At 40.7% G+C, this 21,151-nt stretch overlaps 1 long non-coding RNA gene across 1 annotated transcript in view; it reads left to right on the forward strand.

Annotated features, from left to right (window-relative positions):
- Nucleotides 1-5,415: 5,415 nt before the first annotated feature.
- The window catches only part of LOC148151931 (uncharacterized), a 61,042-nt gene continuing 45,306 nt past the window's right edge, over nucleotides 5,416-21,151 (forward strand). Inside the window, exon 1 of the long non-coding RNA XR_015760693.1 lies at nucleotides 5,416-5,547. This is a non-coding gene — a long non-coding RNA (uncharacterized LOC148151931). The remainder of the gene's footprint in view (nucleotides 5,548-21,151) is intronic.

Raw genomic sequence — 21,151 nt, forward strand, 5'->3', positions numbered from 1 at the left:
AGTTAAATTTCACATTGCTAAGAGGATTTTTTTCCAAATAGCACAGAATTTACAAAATCCACCATCCTCAGCACTGCATCATCACAGGAGTGTAAACAAATTGATATTTTTGGAGATATGTTCCTGAATGGAACTAAAGTTATGATGATGAGTCATTAACACAATTTCTCTCTCCCCAGATGCTGCCAGACTTGCTGTGTTTCTCCAGAAATTTCTGTGCTTGTTTCAGATTTCAAGCTTCTACTGCATTTTGCTAGTATTTTGGCAATGTTTCTACCATGGTTAACTCTCTGACAGTGTGTGCAAGGCATGTAAACTGTGAATATGGGTGTGTGACTTGAAGAACTGCTATGTTTGTGAGAGTGAGTCATGTATGATAGATATTGGTGAGTGAAGGAAGTGGTGAATTGAGTCATATTGAAGGGGACTGGTGCAGTTGTTGGGATTTGGCATTTGGGGTTGAATTCACTGATCTTGACAACATCCATGAGGTCATTAAAGTTCTTTGCCACTACATCCAGGGTCCTAGACAACTCCATTGACATTGACCTGCATGGCTGTCTACTTTTGTTGAATTTTCAGAGTTGATCAGAACAGCTTCTGGCTCCACATAGCTAGAGCACATTACTCCTCCTTCCTATCCTCTGCACTAAGGACAAAGAACATTGGAGCAGTCTGGGTGCCACGTTCGTTTATTCAATGTCAAACTGACTTCTACGTTGGCTTCTAACACCTGTAGCTCACCCTTAAAAGATGCAAGCTGCTTCTAATAAGTAGAGGCTGCTTGAATTTGTATAGTCTATGATGAACATGCAGCTGATGTGGTGATATCATGAGAATCCAAAACCCCAAATTAATGTTTGAACAAAAGCAACAATAGAGGTGGTGGTGGAGTCAGTAATGTCTCTGGATTAGTAATCCTGAATGTTAACAGAATTTTCTTAGGTCATTGGTTCAATCCCCGTCTAGAGTAAAAAGCTCTATAAAGCTGTTGTAGAAAATACCTATAATGAGTGCACAGCTGCCTATACACAATATGTTTAGTGCTGGTTGCGTACTGCAATTATTTAATGTGTAAGCAGTGCAGAAATTCTGAATCAATAGGTGTAGGTTACTGCAGATAGCAATCCCCTCACTAACTTTTGATCCTCACCCACCCCCCTCTTCACCATTTTGGGTTAGTCAACCACTTGATAAAGATTTGCCAACTCCATATTAAATTGATATTTATATTTAAATATTTATTGCTTATGCTAGTTAAGTGCCAGTTATAAATGCATGAAACATGACAAAGGAGAATGATTACAGGTGTATCCTATTTGGTTGATTTTCTTTCATGACTGAGAATTGATTGAAGTTATAATGAAACTTTGGACGTAGAATTGCATGGAAATGAAATTTGCAATTATGTTCATTATTTTCACCAGCAATAAAAACAATTAAGCATTTATTCATGAAAGATGTACACAAAGCGTGTTTTAATGCTAAATATATTGAATTGTTTTCCATTGGAAAATATTCTAAGATTGTGCTCATTCACAACATACATACAAATAAATTGTGGATTGTCCTTTTGCAATTTCTAGGCAACGTGTTTAAAAAAGAACTGTTTAGGGAATATTCAGAAAAGAATAGCTTAAAGGAAGGTGAGCCATTAATTTCAAGCTTTAACTTCAACAACTGAATATCTTGTGGAACATGCAAGATTTTAACAGCATCGAATTCCTATTCTTAAATAGCAATTTGTTTTACAGAATGGTGTACATTTTCAGCAGCAAGAAAGACCATTTTTCTGTTCTGTCCTTCGCAGAAGCAGTCACCCTCGCATTTCCGTTCAAAATATTTATCTTTATCCTTGAAAAAATGCAATGGTCCCTGCCTCAAACACTTCCTGAAACAAGGTATCCAATGTTCCAAAATCAGATGCTGAAAAAGGAATTTTGGAGCCTCTGTCCTCATCTCACTCTAGTTATTTTATATTGACGACTGTTTTCTATTTATTTCTCAACCAAAGAGAATATCTCTTTATTCAGTATATCAAAACCATCCATTCTTTTTTATAAAATTGCAAAATCATCCCTCAGTTTGTGCTGCATTAGTGCAAACAGTTCCCGTGTCTTGCATCTTTGATGATCAAACCTTACTATTCTTGTATCATTCTGATAAACCTGAAGGTAGGTTAATTCTCTAATGCCAGATGTGCCAATTTTCCACCAAAATGTAGATATTCGCATTTGTGACCCTAACAGTGCTGAAGCCATTTTGATAGGGGATATAGCCAGTGCACTGGGGATACAATGGCTCATGGTATTGTCACTGGACGACTTATGTGGAGACCCAGGTAATGTCGTGGGAGTTGAGATTTTAAATCCAACCACAGAATTTGAATTAAATAAAATCTGCAATTAAAAGTCTAATGATGACCATGAATCTGATGTTAGTTGACATAAAAAAAAATCTGATTCACTAATGCCCTTTAGGGAAGGAAACTGCTGTCCTTACTTAGTCTGGTCTACATGTGACTCCAGATCCACAGCATTGCTGTTGACTCTTAACTGCTCTCTGAAATGCAGTGATTCAAAAAGTCAGCTCACCACTACCATTTCTAAGGTAACTAGGAATGGGCAATAAATATTGGTCAGCCAGCGACACCCACGCCACATGTGTAAATAATTTTTTTAAAAACTGAAATATTCAGAGTAATCAGACCATGATTTAAATCTGCGTTGTGATGACATATTTTTGCAGAAAAAATTACAAGCTAAATCTTGCAGTTTACTGGCTAGGTCTCGCTGAATTGCACAGAGGATTTCTTTAATGAGGTTCTGAGAAATCTCGCACCCTATCTTACCAAACTCACCTTTAGAATTATGTCCATTGCACCCCTCTCACTCGATTCTCACCCCATTCTACCACCAGCTGTAAGTGGAAGAACTTGCCATTTACTGGATGATTGCCAAAGAACCAGCATCCCCAGCACCTGCACCATCTTTAAAATGCCACTGTGTCCCCGGATGATCACTGACATTTTGAAAATGTCCTTCTCACTGATGGCCAGCCTTTCCAAAGAGGTCAAAGAGCAATATATTGTCATTCTCTGACAGAGACCTGGATGTTAGAGTGGACAGGGTGATGCAAAGGCAGACCATCCTTTCCCTGTGGACTGGTGGAAGAGGGCATGCAATCAGACCCTGGCAGCCTGGTCCATGGTTGCTAACCAGGAAGGTTCCGTATTCACGGTCTGGAGGAACAGATAGCAATGCTGCAAGAAGGTCAATCACCTTCTTTGCTCGGCTAAAGTAAGTGTCACACTCTTCTCTCTATTGCCCTACACTCAGTCTGTCTCTGCTACTGCACCAACCTCCCACCAAAGGTCTTGCTATTGCTTGCAACATCTTTCCTCATTCACTCTCATTCCCTTGCACCATCAGGCTCCCATATCACTGAGCAACACACTTGCATTTAAGTCTAAATCATTTAAACAACAATTTTTCCAAAACAGATCCCTCACTTGACACAAGCTCCACCATCACCTTCTGCTTCCTGCCACTCAGCCAATTCTGGATCCAACTTACCAACTTTCCTTGGAGGCCATCAGCCCTTACTTTCACCACCAGTCTCCTTTCTAGGAACTTATCAAAAGTTTTGCTGGAATCCAAGTCAAATGCATCGCCCTTATTTACACACTTGGTCACCTCTTCAAAAAGGTGAATCAAGTTGGTCAGACATGATCTCACTTTAACAAAACCATGCTGACTGTTCTTGATTAATCCTTGCTGCTCTGAGGTTAGACTGACCAGCTGTATTTCCTTGGTTTGTTCCTTCTTCTCTTCTTGGAGCTACTTAGTTGAACAATTTTTTGATCATCTTAGTGTCACATTATTTTTAATCATGCTGCTGTAAAATACCTTGCAATATTCTCTCAGCCAGCCACCACACTCTGGTTCTGCCTATGCCTAGATTTTGCTTCCCATCTCAAACCTTCTAGGACCAGAGATGATCAAGTTTGTCTTCCAGGGCCATTGGTTGAATTCCATACTGATATTCTGCAACTTTGTATTAGCCATGCAGCAGAGCTACAGAGGAGCATTAGTATAGGTGAAGACACATGGAAAACAAGGACTAAGAAAATGCACAAGAGTGATTGGGTAATGCCTTCAGGTGGCCTGGCAAGTTTTGCTTTCAAAATTTGATTTGGAATGTTTATATTGCATCAATCATTGGTTTTATATTGTGTCAGCTCAATACTGTGAAATCAGTAACACAGGGGAGGATAGGTATGGGGCAGTTGGTGAACACAGAGTGGGATAGAAGGACTGATATTTCAGTCAGATGAATTGTTCATAAACCACCTGAAAAGGGGCGGTGTTAGTTGTTTTCTGCATTCTCCTTTCTTCTCCTCTTCGTCCTTCTACTCATGCTGCTCAGCTGCTTGCCATAAAACTAGTGGCAAGGCTGTGTCCTTTTGATAGGGAGATTGTGCGGTCTGCTGTAGACCGCTATGAATCTTGACAGAACACCCCAGACACAGAATATGTTATTTCACTACAGGAATCATGTACTGTATCATATTTTATGTAACATAGTGGAGTTGCACATTAATATCATCAGCCATATCATTAGCAGATAGCCTTTTGATCTAGTTATTACACTCTAGTTTATAGTGTGGCTCAAATCCAGATAACAGTGCAGAATAATGGAGAGTGAGGGCATAATAACTGCTGCCACCAGGATAGCAGACATTGACGTGCACCATATACTGTGTAAGGTTCAAAAATAGCTGGGCTTTGAATGACTGGAATCCTTTTCACCTATGAAGCGTCTTGGAATATTTCACAGTATTCACAATGATATATAGATTATTATGAAGCCATGCTTGAAATAAAATAATTTTAGGAATTTAATGGATGGAAGCTACAGGCTGAATGTTTTTAAAATGACTATTGTCACATTCCTGGATTAGAGTGGTGCTTGAAGAGCACAGCAGTTCAGGCAGCATCCATTCCAGTAACTTAAAATCACAATCAAATATGCCCATACCTTTCCATCTATGTATGTTCCATGGCAATTGAAATGGTGACAACCTGTCTGCAAAGCCTTACCAGGAAACATTGCTGTGAATCAGTGTAATTGGGGGTCACTTTCTTTCCCATTTGCAAACCTTCCAGCCAAGTAACTCAGTACTTACCTGGGTGGAGACAACCCATTAGACATAATCACTTAGACAATAGGACTCTGCTTGTGAAAGGAATTTACCCAGACACAATGTAATCATGTATGCCATGCACTTGGAATGTAACGTAAGATTTGGGGTCTAAAGAGTCATCAAACCTGAAACATTCACTTTGTTTCTCTATCCACAGATGATGCCAGACCTACTGTTTCCACAGTAATTTCTGTTTTTGTTTATTTCAGATCTCCAGCATCCACTGTTGTTTTACATTATTGCAGATTTGAGCCCTGTCTGCTGATTACTGACTATCCTGGTGCCTCAAGCAGACGTTTTTAAGGAACCCAACACTGTAGTTGCTGTTCCCAGAAGAAAAGGTTAGTCATCTATCCACCCCTTTGAGTGGAGTTTTATCAGACCCACTAAATTGAGCCCGAAGATAGCTAAGCCACTGACTTTCAAAAACTATGCACCCTTTAACTGTACAGGACTTTATGTTACTTAATTTATCCCCTCAATTGTCATCTATTTGTTTGTGACTGAATTAAATTGTGGGTGTGCAAAATTTGGGACAGGGTCAAGTGCAATAAATACTATTTGCTTTTCTTTTCAAAAACTCAAGGAGATGTATTTGTGTTTTTATATAGTCTCAGAGCTTAATCAGCAAATGTTATCCTTTTAAAATAAAAGCTGTCGTGATAGAATGAGGAGCAGGAAAAGAGGACAGCTCACAAATCCTACTCACATTTTAAGCGAAAATTAACTTGTTTCAGTTATGGTATATCTAAAGTTGAAGTGCAGCACCTGCAAAGCAATGTTTATATAGTCAACAGCCCCTTACACCATGGGCAAACCACAGTCCTTGTGAAATGGCAAGCTTACTCCCTCTGCTGCTCTCTTGCACAAGGGAATAAAATGCCTTCAGTTATTTTGGAAAACAACCTTAGTGACCTTTCTTACACAGAGATGGGAGGACTGTGAGATCTTGCAAATATCTCCAGCTGCAGGCTGGAAGGATCCCAACATAGAAAAGTTCATGCCCAGGTCACTTTCACATCTTCTAGCAATCCTGTGCTCTCAATGCTCTGAAGTTGCATCTGTGGCTGCAGCACGAAGCAGACTTCAGTGAGTACATCCCTAATGAAGAGCAGAAGTCTGACCCATTGATCACTGCTGAGCTTTGACTAGTCTCTGAATAGGCTGATCTCCTGCTGAAAGCCCTTCTTCCAATAGCTTGTGCTATGGTCCTTGCCAGTCATGTGGTTTTCCATGGGGAATGCCAATTACTGGGAGCATTTGGTTTCTGCTGAAACTTTGAAGTCAGGGCCATTTCTTCACCACCTGCCATTCTATTCTCGTTAACTTTAGCGATCTGACAGAACTCTGGAAAAAACCCAAACATTGTACCAACATTATACCAGGCAATAAAATCACATAGGAATTGAGATTATGATCAATCCGGCTGCTGAATGTGTCATAGAGTCATGCAGCGTGGAAACAGACCCGTCGATCCGACCACTCCATGCAGACCATATTCCCATACTATACTAGTCCCACCTGCCTGTGTTTGGCTCCAACCCCCTTCAAACCTTTCCTATTCACGAACTTATCCAATGTATTTTAAATATTGTAACTGTATATGCTTCTACCACTTTCTCTGGCAGTTCATTCCACGCACAAACAACCCTCTGGATAAAAAGGTTGTCCTTCATGTCCTTTTTAAATCTCTCTCCTTTCACCTTAAAATTATGTCCCTAGGTTTTGAACTCCCCACATCCTGAGGAGAAGACCTTTGTCATTCACCTTATCTCTGACACTCATGATTTTATAAACCTCAATAAGGTCATGTCTCAACCTCCTACGCTCCAGTGAAAAAAGTCCCAGTCTTTCCAGTCTATTTTTCTATCTCAAACCTTCCATTCCTGCAACGTCCTGGTATACCTTTTCTGAACCCTCTCCAGTTTAATAATATACAGAAAAGACTTCACCAACATCCTGTACATGACATCCCAACTCCAATACTCAAAGGAATCAGCAATTAAGGCAAGCATACTAAATGCCTTCTTAACCACCCTGCCACCTGTGATACCAATTTCAAAGAATTACGTACCTGAACCCCTAGGTCTGGCTGTTCTACAACATTACCCACACATACAGATTGAGAGGACATTAGTGGGAGTGTTGAGATTCAAAATGGCAGACTGGAACTATCATCAGCATTCTACACTGGTTGAACACCATCTTTCTGTACACATGTGAACAGCCTCACCAAATGCCACCTAACAAGAATCAAACCAAACATGTGCACGCATACTGCAAAAGTAATTTTGAAACCCTCAGATCATTCATTGCCATCCAAAAAGGCACAATGCATCAAAATTTTGTACTGCCAAGATTTTTCCATGAGAGGTGGGATTGATATACAGTTATTCAAATTATCTTTCACCCAACTGTTTCTTATTTATCTTAATGGGACTTCAATGTCTGTCACCAACAGCAGTTTCCAACAGCACCACTACTCATCGAGCTGGTTGAGTCCAGATGGACATTGCTGTCAGACTGGGCCTGTTAGTGGTAAGGGAGCCAGCACAAGAAGGAAGAAACTACTTGAACTAAACTTCCTGGCTCATATAGATTAGATTCCCTACAGTGTGGAAACAGGCCCTTCGGCCCAACAAGTCCACACTGACCCGCTGAAGCATAACCCACCCAGACCCATTCTCCTACATTTACCCCTTCACCTAACACTACGGACAATTTAGTGTGGTCAATTCACCTGACCTGCACATTTTTGGATTGTGGGAGGAAACCGGAGCACCCGGAGGAAACCCACGCAGACATGGGGAGAATGTGCAAACTCCACACAGAGAGTCGCCTGAGGTGGGAATTGAACCCGGGTCTCTGGCGCTGCGAGGCAGCAGTGCTAACCACTGTGCCACCGTGCTGCCCACATATATATATCAGCCATTGACAGTATTGTCAGGTGTGACCTCCACATATTCCTTGTGGAAGCAGAGTTTAAAACTCACACAGGGGACACACTCTACTGAATTGTGTGACATCAGTATCTTGCTGTACATCAGAAATTTCACTCAGATCTTGCAGCTCAAAATTGGGAGTCCATGAGGTGCTGTGAACCCTCAGCAGCACCAGAATTGTACTCCACCACAACCTGGAGGCACTCCATCATTAACCAATGGATCTGTGCTGATTCAATCAAGGGGCGGCACGGTGGTCAGTGGTTAGCACTGCTGCCGCACAGCGTCAGGGACCCGGGTTCAATTCCCACCTCGGGCAACTGCCTGTGTGGAATTTGCGCATTCTCCCCGTTTCTGCGTGGGTTTCCTCCGGGTGCTCTGGTTTCCTCCCACAGTCCAATGATGTGCAGGTTAGGTGAATTGGCCGTGCTAAATTGCCTGTGGTGTTAGGTGTAGGGAAATGGGTCTGGGTGGGTTGCTCTTTGGAGGATTGGTGTGGACTTGTTGGGCTGAAGGGCCGGTTTCCACACTGTAGGGAATCTAATCTCATTATATGAGATCATGCCAAGAGCAGCGCCAAGACTTTATTAAAAATAAATTCCCGGTAGACTGAAGCTACAATACAGGACTACACACAAGCTAAATAACAGAAGAAGCAAGCAATAGACAGAGCAAAGTGGTTCCACAAATAATGTGCCAAATGGCCTTCTTCTATGCTGTAAACATCTATGAATCTCCAAGTCTAAATCCATGAATAACATCACAATTTTTGTCAACATAATGATAATACATAAATTAATGCTTCTCAAATGCAATTGGATTCAGAGAAGTCAATTTGTTACAAGAGAAAGTTACGATAATTAAAGTTTTATTTGGTTAACCTTTCAAAATCTCATGACAGGCAGATTTTTTGGTGAGATTCAACATCCATTAATACTGAAATGAAAAGTAAGAACTGGATTTCTGTAACTTGGTAGAGCTTGGTTAGACAACGTGGAGAATACTTTTTGAAGGGCCAGTTAATTCAACTAGATAAATGTAAGGTTAGATCTGAATCAATAGCAATGTTGGAGGAGTATGACATTTATTCAGTTCAATTATTTGCTGTTTATTCCCTTTTTGTACTCACCTTCTCATTGGTACACTTTGATAAATGATCGAGATGTTAGCCAAGAAACATGAGTGGCATAGTGGTATTTTTACTGAATCCAGAAAGCTAGGCTAATGCTCCGTGGACACAGGGTTGAATCCCACCATGGAAAATGGCAGAATCAAAAGCTAGCCTAATATCCAAATGGACCATTGTTGATTGTGGTGAAAATCTATTTGCTCAGGGAAGGGTATAGAACTTGATGATAATATTGAATGCTGAAGTAAGCTCTAGAGGTCAAATGGCCTTTGACTGCTTTTATCTTCCATGTTTCTATGGTTCACTAATGTCCTTTAGAAAGGAAATCTCCAAATGATCTGGTCTGGTCTACACATGACTCAAGACCCACAGCAATATGGCTGAATCTTTACTCTCCTCTGAAATGACCGTAGCAAACCAATCAGTTCAAGCACCAATCAGGGATGGGCACTAAATACGGAATAAGTAACAACACCCAGCTCCCAGGAATGAGTAAAGCATGAATCTCCATGATCAGAGGTAGGTCCATAGATGGATTTGAGGCATCATTCAGATCACCTCATGAGATTACTGACTGATGCGTCAAGCTCAAGGGAACAAACAATCTACTCCTGCCCCTCATACTAAATACCAATTAATACAAATTCCTAATTTGTATGTACGTGGGCAAGAGGTCATGCAGAATGCAGAGCAGAGTCCCCTTCTAAAAAGACCAGTTCTGTTTCTTCTCCATCAACTCAGAAAGGCATGATGGACTGCCTTCCAATGAGGGTAGCATGGCTACCTTCTGAATAATGGCCACTAATGTACTTGATGATGATATTCTTTTGGCCAGATGTCCCCATGCGTTATAAATTAATATAACATTTTTCACTTAATTAAAACCATCGCTACTTTTGATTTGATTTGATTTGATTTATTGTTGTCACATGTGCACCAAAGTACAATGAAAAGTATTGTCTTGTGTGCTAACCAGCCAAATCATATCTTACATAAATGGATCAGGGTAATAGAACAGATTGAAGTAAATAGTGTTACAGATGCAGAGAAAGATCAACTCTTTGATATGGAGGGTCTTGGTTTACACATGGATGCCATCCATAATTAGTTGAGAATAGAGGAACTCACCCAGTAAGGTCTCTATAAAATCTACCTGTTCAGTTTGTCTTAATTTCTCAGGAAAGAAAGAACAAAGACATTTGCACTTATAAAATTGTTTTCAGGACCATTGAATATCTCAAAGCATTTTTCCCCCAGAAAATCAGGTTATTTTTGAAGTGTAGTTACTGCTATAATGCAGGAAGCACAGAAAATTGATTAGACAATGTGTTTTTTGTGAGTTTGGCTAAAAAGTAGATATTTCCTGGACACCGAGAATAACTCCCCCATTTCTTTGAAGGAGTGTCATGGGATCTTTTAAGCAAGGAGAGGAATATAAAAAATAGGAGCAAGAGTATACCATTTGGCCTCTGGGTTTTACATCTATAAAGTCCTTTAAGCATTGAGAGCTGCTGGCTACAATGTCTTACAAAGGTCACAAGGTGATATCTGAACGGACTCTAAGGTGAATGCCACAGTCATAGAGCAACCACCACCACAATTTGAGGTAAAGTCAGCATTCAGCAAGTCGCACTGTGATGTGACTGACTCCCTGTAGAGAAGAAACCTTCCCAGGCTCTGGCACTAGACTTTGCCATTATACCCTGTTTTTCAAGCTGGTACCTTTGTTTCCCTCTGCTTTCCTGATGTTGTTATCTCTCCTTCGCAGTATATTGATCATCAGTAAACTTCACAACTTATTGGACCACAGGGCACTGTCCTCGGCCAGCCGCCCTCTTCTCCTCTCTTCACTCGGGGGAAAATACACGATGCATGGGGCCTCCATCTCATGGTCCAATACTGGGATGCAGAAAATTCAAGTTACGTCTATCTTTATGCTCCCTACCCCAATAATATCTCCCAGAGAAAGCTCAGAATGTTTATTAATGTAACTTGTAATACTAGCAAAGTCTTCCACCTTGTCCAGCAGTATAAAGTCAGCTATATTTCCTCTTGAATCCTTTTTATCTGGCTTTGTAACACCTCCTTATACCAGGTGTAACTCCTTTCAGAATTTTTGCTGTACATCCATGCTAAACCAATGTGGGCGCCATAAAATCCCAGTCTGTCGGCTTGTTAACAAGCATTAATAGTTCGGCAATTAGTTTTTATAAATTGACAGACATGTGCAGATGAGTTGCCGATTTTACTGTCTGCCACCTTTCACATTATCAGAGAGCTTGGTGGTGAGGCTGGGTTACAAACTTGTCATCATATTGGATGTAACATAAATACGGGGGAATGGTTATCCAAACATAAAATTCACCCCCATGTGACAGAAATCTTCTGTTCAGCAAGACTGGTGTCCAGTCACATTCGCATTCAGTTATTATATAGCAGATGTTTTGTGAGGAAGAGGCAGTGAAGATTATGCTCTTCACATGAGTGAGTACAAAGTTTCAGAGTAGTTATTCCTCAGATACTATTGTACCTCACAAATTGCTTTTTTACATTTCAACACTGCAAGTCTGAAATCTCCAAAAGAATAGGGACTGCCATTTCTTTGCTATATGCAAAGTTCAGACTCACAGCAACCAAAAATAATGATGGGATAATAAGGAGGAGAAACATGAATACGAAAATGAAGACTTCAGCAATAATATTGAATGAATCAACAACAACAATGCAGTCAAAAATGTTGGAGGGGAGCAAATTACTTAAAAATCTTAACTTTTCTTTGATATGTGGTTTCTTGCAGATGCCATGCATAAGCTTTCATATGCCATTTCCTGTTGATGTTTTGATCCAACCTAAAACATTCATTGCCTCACTCTACATAACATGTAAACATTAAACTGATGCAGTACATGGCAGTAGAATGTGCCATTATTTTGGCTCATATAGCCGCTGGGAAATAGTGCACCTCGCAAGCTAATCAGATACATAGTCTAATTGTTAAACCTACCACCGTTAATCAGAAAACAACACACTGTAGATGGTCAAAATCTGAAACAAAACAAAGTGTTGGAAATACTTACCAGGTCAAGCAGCTTTTGTGGAGAGAAAATTGATGATTCGGGTCCATGATGTTTAATCAGAACTATGGAAAGTTAGATATATGATAGGTTATGAGGAAGTGCAGGAAGCTCAAGAATGATATGAGAGTGCTCAGGATGATTTGTGGCAAGGGCATGTTAGGCTGTGTCAGGGGAAGCCTGGGAGTCAGTGAAAGGCGGCCATTTCTCCTGTTGGTGAGAAGAAAGCTTATCTGAGGACCAAGCCTTGAGGGTGATTTTGTGAAACTCAATAATGATTCAATTTTCAGGATCACCGCTCCAATGTCCATGTAAATGGTTGTAACTGATCTCAGCCAAATTCTCAGGCTGTACTGGTCATGGTGGAGTAAGTGGAGGCCAGGGTGTTCCAGATATTAGGTGCAGGACTTCAATTGGGATGAAATGTTCAAGGCAGGAGAGAGGATCTGAAGGTGTATGCTGAACTGATCATTCCCTGCATTTTTCCCAGGTCATCCCAGGCAGCAGACATGAGAGAGAATGGGAAGTCAATGCAGCTAATGAGGGAGTGGATGCTGTGGATGTAGCAGCAGATCCCAGAGCAATGGAGATGGGTCAGGTTGACCCTGCATGTCTGACAGCTATGCTGTCACTGTGGAGGGTGGTGCAGTTTGGCTTAAGGCCATGCTCTGGCTGTTGCTTTGCATCAACAGGGAGATGCTGTAAAGAGTCAAACAACCCTAGATGCTGCCAATCAAGGGATCCGTGTCACATGTATCACAGGAATCCTGATAAAGAGCTTATGCTCAAAACATCGACTCTCCTGCTCCCTGGATGCTGCCTGACCGACTGTGCTTTTCCAGCACCACACTTTTTGACATTGCACATGCACTGTGGTATCTTTTCCAGATGTCCACCTGCTTGCTGCTTCACCTTCTTCACATCTTTTGTTATCACTTCCAGAGGCTCATCGGCTGCATGGTGTTGAGCAGAGGCTAGGAGTCACACAATCCCCTGAACGTCAGAGGCCACAGCATGTAGATTGTGATGTCGAGGCTACTCTGAAATGCGCACCCACTGAGCTGAACATTTCTTTGTCAGTGAAGGACACAGGTGAATGTTGTCATTGAGCATTCTCTGAGGATTCTGAGCTTACTGTAAAGAACAAAATGAATGAACTGATAGTTCTGTACAATCTCTTTTCTCAACAATGTTTATCTTTCTCAATATCCATTTAATAATAATATAGACTGGAGGTATCCTCAGTGGACTGCTGCAAAATTCCAATCTCCCCATTACTGCAGCCTCTTCCTCAAACAGAATGAGGATTCTTACAACTGGTGACATTCTGTCTGTCATATTGCTATCTTACTAATTCAATAGCTCTTTCTTCCTGCAGACAGAATGGTTAACTATCATCACTACCAGACCCCTGGTGAGTTTTGTAATTTGCTCCAGTTTCAGACGAGACACCACAACTGTTAAGCTCCCAGGTGAAACAAAATAAACTGTCTTCCCTTCTTTATTCACCTACCTCTTTCATTGTTCACAACAAGATTAATTGAAAAAGAATCTTTCTTTGTGTATACCTTTCTCTTTGTCTCAAATTAACTTTGAGTGTAGGAGTTGGGATGTCATGTTGAGGTTCTATAGAACATTGATGAGATCTCTTCTGGAGTATTGTGTGCAATTCTGGTTTGAAAAGCGAGGTACTGGAAAAGCACAGCAGGTCAGGCAGCATCTGAGGCGCAGGACATTTGATGTTTCGGGCAAAATCCCTTCATCAGGAATGTGGGGAGTGGGGGAAGGGGCTGAGAGATAAATAGAGGGTGGGAATATGGCTGGGGAGAGGGTAGCTGGGAAGGCGATAGGTAAATGCAGGTGGGGAGTTATTGTGTTAAGTCGGTGGGGAGGGTGGAGTGGATAGGTGGGAAGGAAAATGAACATGTAGGACAGGTTAAGAGGGTGGTGCTGAGTTGGAGGGTTGGATCCAGGATGAGGTGGGAGGAGGGAAGATTTGGAAACTAACAAAGTCAATGTTGATGCCGTGAGGTTGAAGGGTCCCAAAGCGTAAGATGAAGTGTACTTCCTCCAGTCATCAGGTGGCTTGGATTTGGCGGTGGAGGAGGCCCAGGACTTGTATGTCCTTGGGAGAGTGGGAGGGGTGTTGAAGTGGATGGCCACAGGTTGGTGAGTTTTCTTTGGGGTAGTTCTGGTTACCCTGTCATAAGAAGGATATCATTAAACTGGGCAAGGTTCAGAATAGATTTACCAGGATGTTGCCAGGAATGGAGGGTTTGAGTTATAAAAACAGGCTGGATAGGCTGGGACATTTTTCACTAGAGCATAGGAGGTTGAGTGGTGATCTTATAGAGACTTATAAAATCATAAGGGGCATTGATAAGGTGAATAGGATGGAGGAGTTCAAAACTATGGGACTACTCTTAAGGAAAGAGGTGAAAGATTTATAAATGACATTTGGGCAATTGTTTTTACAGAGAATGATTAATGTGTAGAATGAAATGCCAGAGGAAGTGGTGGACACAGGTACAGTTGCAATGTTTAAAAAACATTTGCATAAGTACATGAATAAGAAAGTTTTGGAGGGATACGGGTCAAATGCAGGCAAGTGGGACTCGTTTAGTTTAGAAACGGGGTCGGCATGGACTGGTTGGAGCGAAGGGTCTGTATCCATGTTGCATGACTTTATGGCTCTATACCTCTGTAACATGCATTTTCAAAGAAGCCAATTTAACCAATCTTTCTTGAATTAGCAAAGAGTGAATTTATTAATTGCAACACATGAGAATAAATATTAACATAACACACGTTTGCACAGATTAGAAATAAGAGATGAGTCCAAAACACATAGGCTAAAAAAATGGGCAGTCTCTGAAAAGTTTGTGAAGAACAAACAATTGAACATTGAGGCTGTTGTGTTGGAAGTTACTTGTGAATGCTGAATTTTGTATCTGAACACTTGGTTTCACAATCCTTAATTTTATGAATTGGCTGTAGTTCTGATTTCTTTCAACTGTGATTGAGTTCTTGTGTTCAGGGTGAGAGAATCCTTTCATTGTCAAGTTTCCTTTTGTATACTACCTAGCCAACATCTAGCTTTCAGAATGAGAGACATGCAATACCAGAGTGATTAGTTGATGATTCTTTGAATGTGACTTTCATAGCATGTTAATAATCAAACTTAGGTTCATATTCTCAAGATTGTTCAATCCCACTAGCACACTCTAGTTGAGTTGAAGTTGGTTTTTGAAGTACTTGTGAATTCGTCAAAGGGAAAAATGCAAAATGTTTCTGCAGTTTGGGATATAATCTGCGAGGGGCAGCTTGCTTGATAATCAGGGCATCGCCCATCTCTTATTATCTTAGCTCGAGGCAATTACAGTCTAGTCTGTTTTGAATTGCCTTCTCTCATTTGCAAAACCGTTGTCTGAAGTTCTCTTTGCATTCATAGTCTCTCTCCAGAAAGATACATGGTTTACATTTGTGGCCATTTTTGGCTGTATCAACCCTCTTTTAAAAACACATTTTGGAATTACAAGCCAGAAAAGTCCATAACATTTTGGTGTTCTGATCCATGGTCATGACAATAAACATTAATCCCTCCTCCGTAAGTGCTTAACACCCACACTACTCTGCAACTGACAGAAAATTTACAGCAAGAAGTGACTTGCATACATTCAGGCTACAAATTCCAACAGATACTGAAGTCTTCAATCCAAACTGCTGTCTGATAGCCCTCTACACTTATACAGTTTTGCAGTTTGATGACTTTGTGAGTTTCACTCTACAGTGACTACACATTGCTATTGTGGAGTGCAGCAGAACATTCCTTTTTTTCCTTCACTGGATCCAGCTTCCTCTGTGGGTCTCACTGGTGCTGGTCTACACTAAATCTGTGTCCAGGCCATCGTAATCCAGAATGCAGCAGCTCTTGTGGAGGAGAACTGGTAGCAAGATGGCGCTAAAACATATCAGCTGTGCTCAGACAGGTCAGTGGGGGTTATGGTTATCTGGCAGACAGAGTGTGGTAGCAGTCACAATTCCTAAAGGTCCTTCAGCAGGAGGAATGATACCCAGGTTCGCAAGAAAAGCTTTGCCCATGCAAATGCTCAGACCATTATTCTCTGAGATAATGGCTGGCATGACAACTTCCTGCCTACCTCCGCCACATGACGTGTCCTATTGCTTGCACATGCATCTGAATTGGCTGGCCACTGTGAGAATGCACTTGGCCAGCTGACCCGGCCCTTGCTGCTTATTTCTGGCCCCTTTGCTGACAACCACATTGCTGATGGAAGATCCACCTGGCATCTGTGTTGGCATTGGCATTCATTACTCATACTATCCTATGGTGCTATGTAACAGAAATACAATTAGTTCACCACATTGTCGAACATTCTGCCGCATTACTAGAGTTGTATGAGAATTGCCTACCCTCCAGCTGACTTCATGTCCATTTCTTTTGGCAATGAAATTAGGTGCTCCAAATTTCATGATCATCTCTTGCCCTTTAATCTGCTTAAAGACTTTTAATGCTCCAGCAGAGATCATTTCCACCCCCTTCTGTTTGAGAGTTTTTTGGAGTTCCTGTGCATAATTGTGCATTGGTTGATTTCAAAATTATTCTTACATAACTGAATAAAAATGAAATGTTATTCCATATCTCCAAAAAGAGTAAATGTTAAACTTGTTATAAACTCTAACATAAAATATAAGTATAATTATTAATTTAATATTAGTGTATGCTGCAAGACCTTAAATATTGATTGTCTAGCATCTATAATACCATGATTTCTGCTTCATTTGTTTTTGTAATATTATATTGTTAATAAGGTACGTTTACATCTCCTATGATTTGTTGATGAATAATAAAAACCTACTTATTTCCTCATGTTATTTGCATTAAGAAGTTTTCTTTGGAGTAAATATTATCACATGAAAATCATTTCTGGTCTTCTCCATGCACAGTGTCAGAAGTGGACACCCAAATTGATTTTCAAATAAATCGTCAATTGATACCACTCATGGGTGCACTCACCATTTAGGTAAGAACTTGGGTGGATTCCCAACATTGGACAGCCAACTAACAGTAAAAGAGCAGCACCCTTCTGATGCAGATAAAGGAAAAAAATCTCAAAATGGAAATGACTTCTTGATTTTTTTATGATGTAAGTGGTGTAATATGACATAATACGTATATTACTATTATTTATTTTAATATTTGAATTTTGAACTAGTGGCATGTGTGTTTTGATCCACGTGGATGAAGTGATTTAGTAATTAACTTATTAGTTGTTCGAGAGCCATGATTTTAAACCAATACATGTCAGACATCAGCTGATGGGGCCCTCCTGGACTGATAAAGGGAGCTTGCATATGTTGTGAGAGCTTTACAATCAGAGAGAGCAATCATTGAAATGCATTAGTTAGCTTTAGCTTTAGGAAAATCAAGAATGTTCTCGTCTTTGAGGAAAACCTCATAGATTGGAAAGCCTTTAGGCACCTTACTAAAGCCCTGGCTGTGTTCAGATGTAAAAATTAGTTTCCTGCATGAGAAAAGAGTTTATTTATAACAGTTAGGAAATAGGGTACTTTTGCATAAGGACCATTATTTGAAAATTCCAGACAAGAAATGCTTGGTTAGGAGCTTAAATGGATTATCTGAAGTTAAGAAAATTTAACCTCATTTGTGTGGAACAATCAAAGAAAAGGCTATCAAGCCCTCATGTTCAAGAATTAAAAGATACAATTGTCAATCCTATAGTTATGTTACCAGAGAGAAGTGCTCCAACTCTAGTATTAGAGTACTGTAAAGTTATGTTGTTGGGATAGATGGGATTTTGTCTTACCATGTTTCAAAAATTTACCAATTATGTTACACTAAGTGCCATTTATTTTGTGTAATAAATTTCTGTTTTATTTTTAATACTAATCTACAGCTTGCATGCTGATGTTTCAGTGAAAGGCCACCTGTCAAATTAATGAAAAATAAAATGTGATCTATCAAGTCACATTTCATTGAACTCTTGGATTTGCTGCAGGTTGTTGCTGCAACCTCACAGGGAGGGCAGAGGGATATGTAAGCTGCCCATCTGCAGGCTACAACATGCAGAGGGATATGTGAGCTGCCCATCTGCAGGCTACAACATACAAAGGGAAAAAAATGACAGTGCCTCTGGGTTAGAAGGCAGAGAGATGGAACAGTGGCAGCTGAGAGAGCAAAGCTTAAACATTGCCAATTCAGTACTAGACTTCTCATTGCTCCTTGACAGTGATAGGAGGGTGTCTGCACCACAAACCTCAGTACCTCAGGATCTGTCATGACACCTCATGACACTGGGTCCACTGCAACAGTGCTTGTTTGCCACCCACCCTCCATTAAGCTCAGAAATGTACCATATTTGACCTGGCTCCCAATTCTGCAATAGCTCCAGGGGATATGCAGTGCCAATAACTGTGCTAATAGCCGCAAGTGTTAGATCAAGGCTCTTCATCAGTATTGTGATGTTGCTCTCTCCATTCCTTGTAGGGCTGCTGTGGCTGGTCAGATGACAGTGCGTGGCTCTTTGACAAATGGGAAATCTGAAAGGGAAGGTCAATGCAAGGGTGGGGGGGTGGATTCAGAAGCAAGAGTTCCATTATCACCTAATAGCAACCTGTCCATCATGCCAGTGAGGTGACACTGGGAGATGAGAAGTGGCAGTTGTGTTTCTAACAGCCAGAGGCCTGTTGCAGCCTGGCCATGAGTGAGAAAGAAAGCTGGATGTGGCAGCAAGATGTCAATGGACTGGTCAGGTGGGCAGGAAAATAGTAAAAGAAAATCAGTCTGGGAAAAAGTGTGATAATGTAATTTGTGGAAGGAAGAAAGACAAGGGCGTGCAAAATTAATGACATGATTCAAAGTTCCTCTACAGATCTTTTAGAATCCCTACTGTGTGGAAACAGGCCCTTCACCCCAACAAGTCCACACTCACCCTTTGAAGAGTGCCCTACTGAAACCCATTCCCCAACACTTACCCATGACTCATGCACCCAACCTATACATACCTAAACACTATGGGCAACATAGCATGGCCAATTCACCTGACCTGCACATGTTTTGATTGTGGGAGGAAACCGGAGCACCTGGAGGAAACACACGCAGACACGGGGAGAATGTGGAAACTCCACACAAGACAGTCACCTGAGGCTGGAATTAAACCTGGGTCCCTGGCGCTATGAGGCAGCAATGCTAACCATTGAGTCTTTGTGCCGCCTCCTCCAATCTCTATTCAGAGAATTTTCCTCAAGAAAGATAAGGCTGTTAAGGTGGCACATGAGGTACTTCTCTTGATGAAATAAAGCATAAAAAATATAGGTAGAGGTTCTGCTAAAATGGTATTAAATATTAACTAATCCACAGCTCGAACACTGCATACAGATCTGGTCACTGCATTACAGGAAGCATATGTTTGCATGACAGAGAGTACAGCAGGGATTTACAAGAAAAGCATCAGGAATGGAACACTTTAACTAAACAGAAAGACTGAATAGGCTGAGGTTATTTTCTTTGAAACAGCAGAATTTGAGGGTAGATGTGAAGCCTCGATACTATGGATAGGAACAACCTATTTGCCTTAGCAAAGAGATCAATAGCTAAGTGGCCGAGATTTATATTAATTAGGAGAAGGATTTGAAGGAAATTAAGGATGTGTTTTTTGCTCAGCAAGGGGGCGGGTATGGCCTGGAACTCACTCCCTATAAAGGTAGTGGATACAGAAACCTTTGTGATATTTAACAAAAAAAAATGATTTTTACATAATGCTGTAACCTACAGGGCTGTGTCACAAAAGCTGTAAACTGTGATTAAACATGAAAGCACAGATGACTGAATGGTTTCAATCTGTTGGATAAGCTTCAATCATACAATGATCTCACCATCCCGTTCCTCACTCACAGAATCTTAGAGAACTGAAGGAGGCCATTCATCCCAACGTGTCCATCCTGGCTCTCTGCAAGAGCAACTGATCCCTGCTGTTTTCCTCCTTTTGGATACCACATGTATATCTCCTTTCCCCCCACTGTCAGGTAATGCATTCCAGATCCTATCCACCTTCATCAGCACAGCAGGTCCTCCTCAGAGTGGTCTGTGAATTATATTTTTGCATAAGCACATTTGTAGGCCCTTTTTAGTTTTTGAGTTTTTAAACTTAAAAGAAATGAGCAGCAGCACAACTTTATGTTTTAAACAAAATAAAAGTCTATTTTAATAAACTGTCATTGTAAATGATGTAAGTATATAGTTTAAAATTACACAACACCAGCTTATAGTCTAATAGGTTTATTTGGAAGCATGATGGAGCAGCGCTCCGAAAGCTAGTGCTTCCAAATAAACCTGTTGGACTATAACCTGGTGTTGTGTGATTGTTAACTTTGTACACCCCAGTTCAACACCAGCATCTCCAAATCATAAGTATAAAGTGATTAAGAAGTAAGGATGCAAGTGACATAAAAAATGAAAATGAGATCAATCACTATAATCATTGCAGACCTGGCTTGTTTTAAGATTCTCTTTCTAAAGGAAAGGGATTGATAACTTGAATTGAACTGAATTAAATTTTTTGTCACGTGTACCGAGGCACAGTGAAAAGCTTTGTCTTGAAAGCAATACAGGCAGATCACAGAGTTAAGTAGCATAGATAAGTAAATAATAGGTAAACAGCGGCAAAAACAAAAACACAGGTACAGGCGAATGTTAAGAGTTTCTGAGTTCAGTAGGGTAGAAACTGTTATGAAACCGGCAGGTGCATGTTCAGGCTTC

This window comes from Chiloscyllium plagiosum, unplaced genomic scaffold, assembly GCF_037043375.1.
Source record: "Chiloscyllium plagiosum isolate Xiang-an unplaced genomic scaffold, Cpla_swu_hap1 HiC_scaffold_2, whole genome shotgun sequence".
NCBI lineage: Eukaryota > Metazoa > Chordata > Chondrichthyes > Orectolobiformes > Hemiscylliidae > Chiloscyllium > Chiloscyllium plagiosum.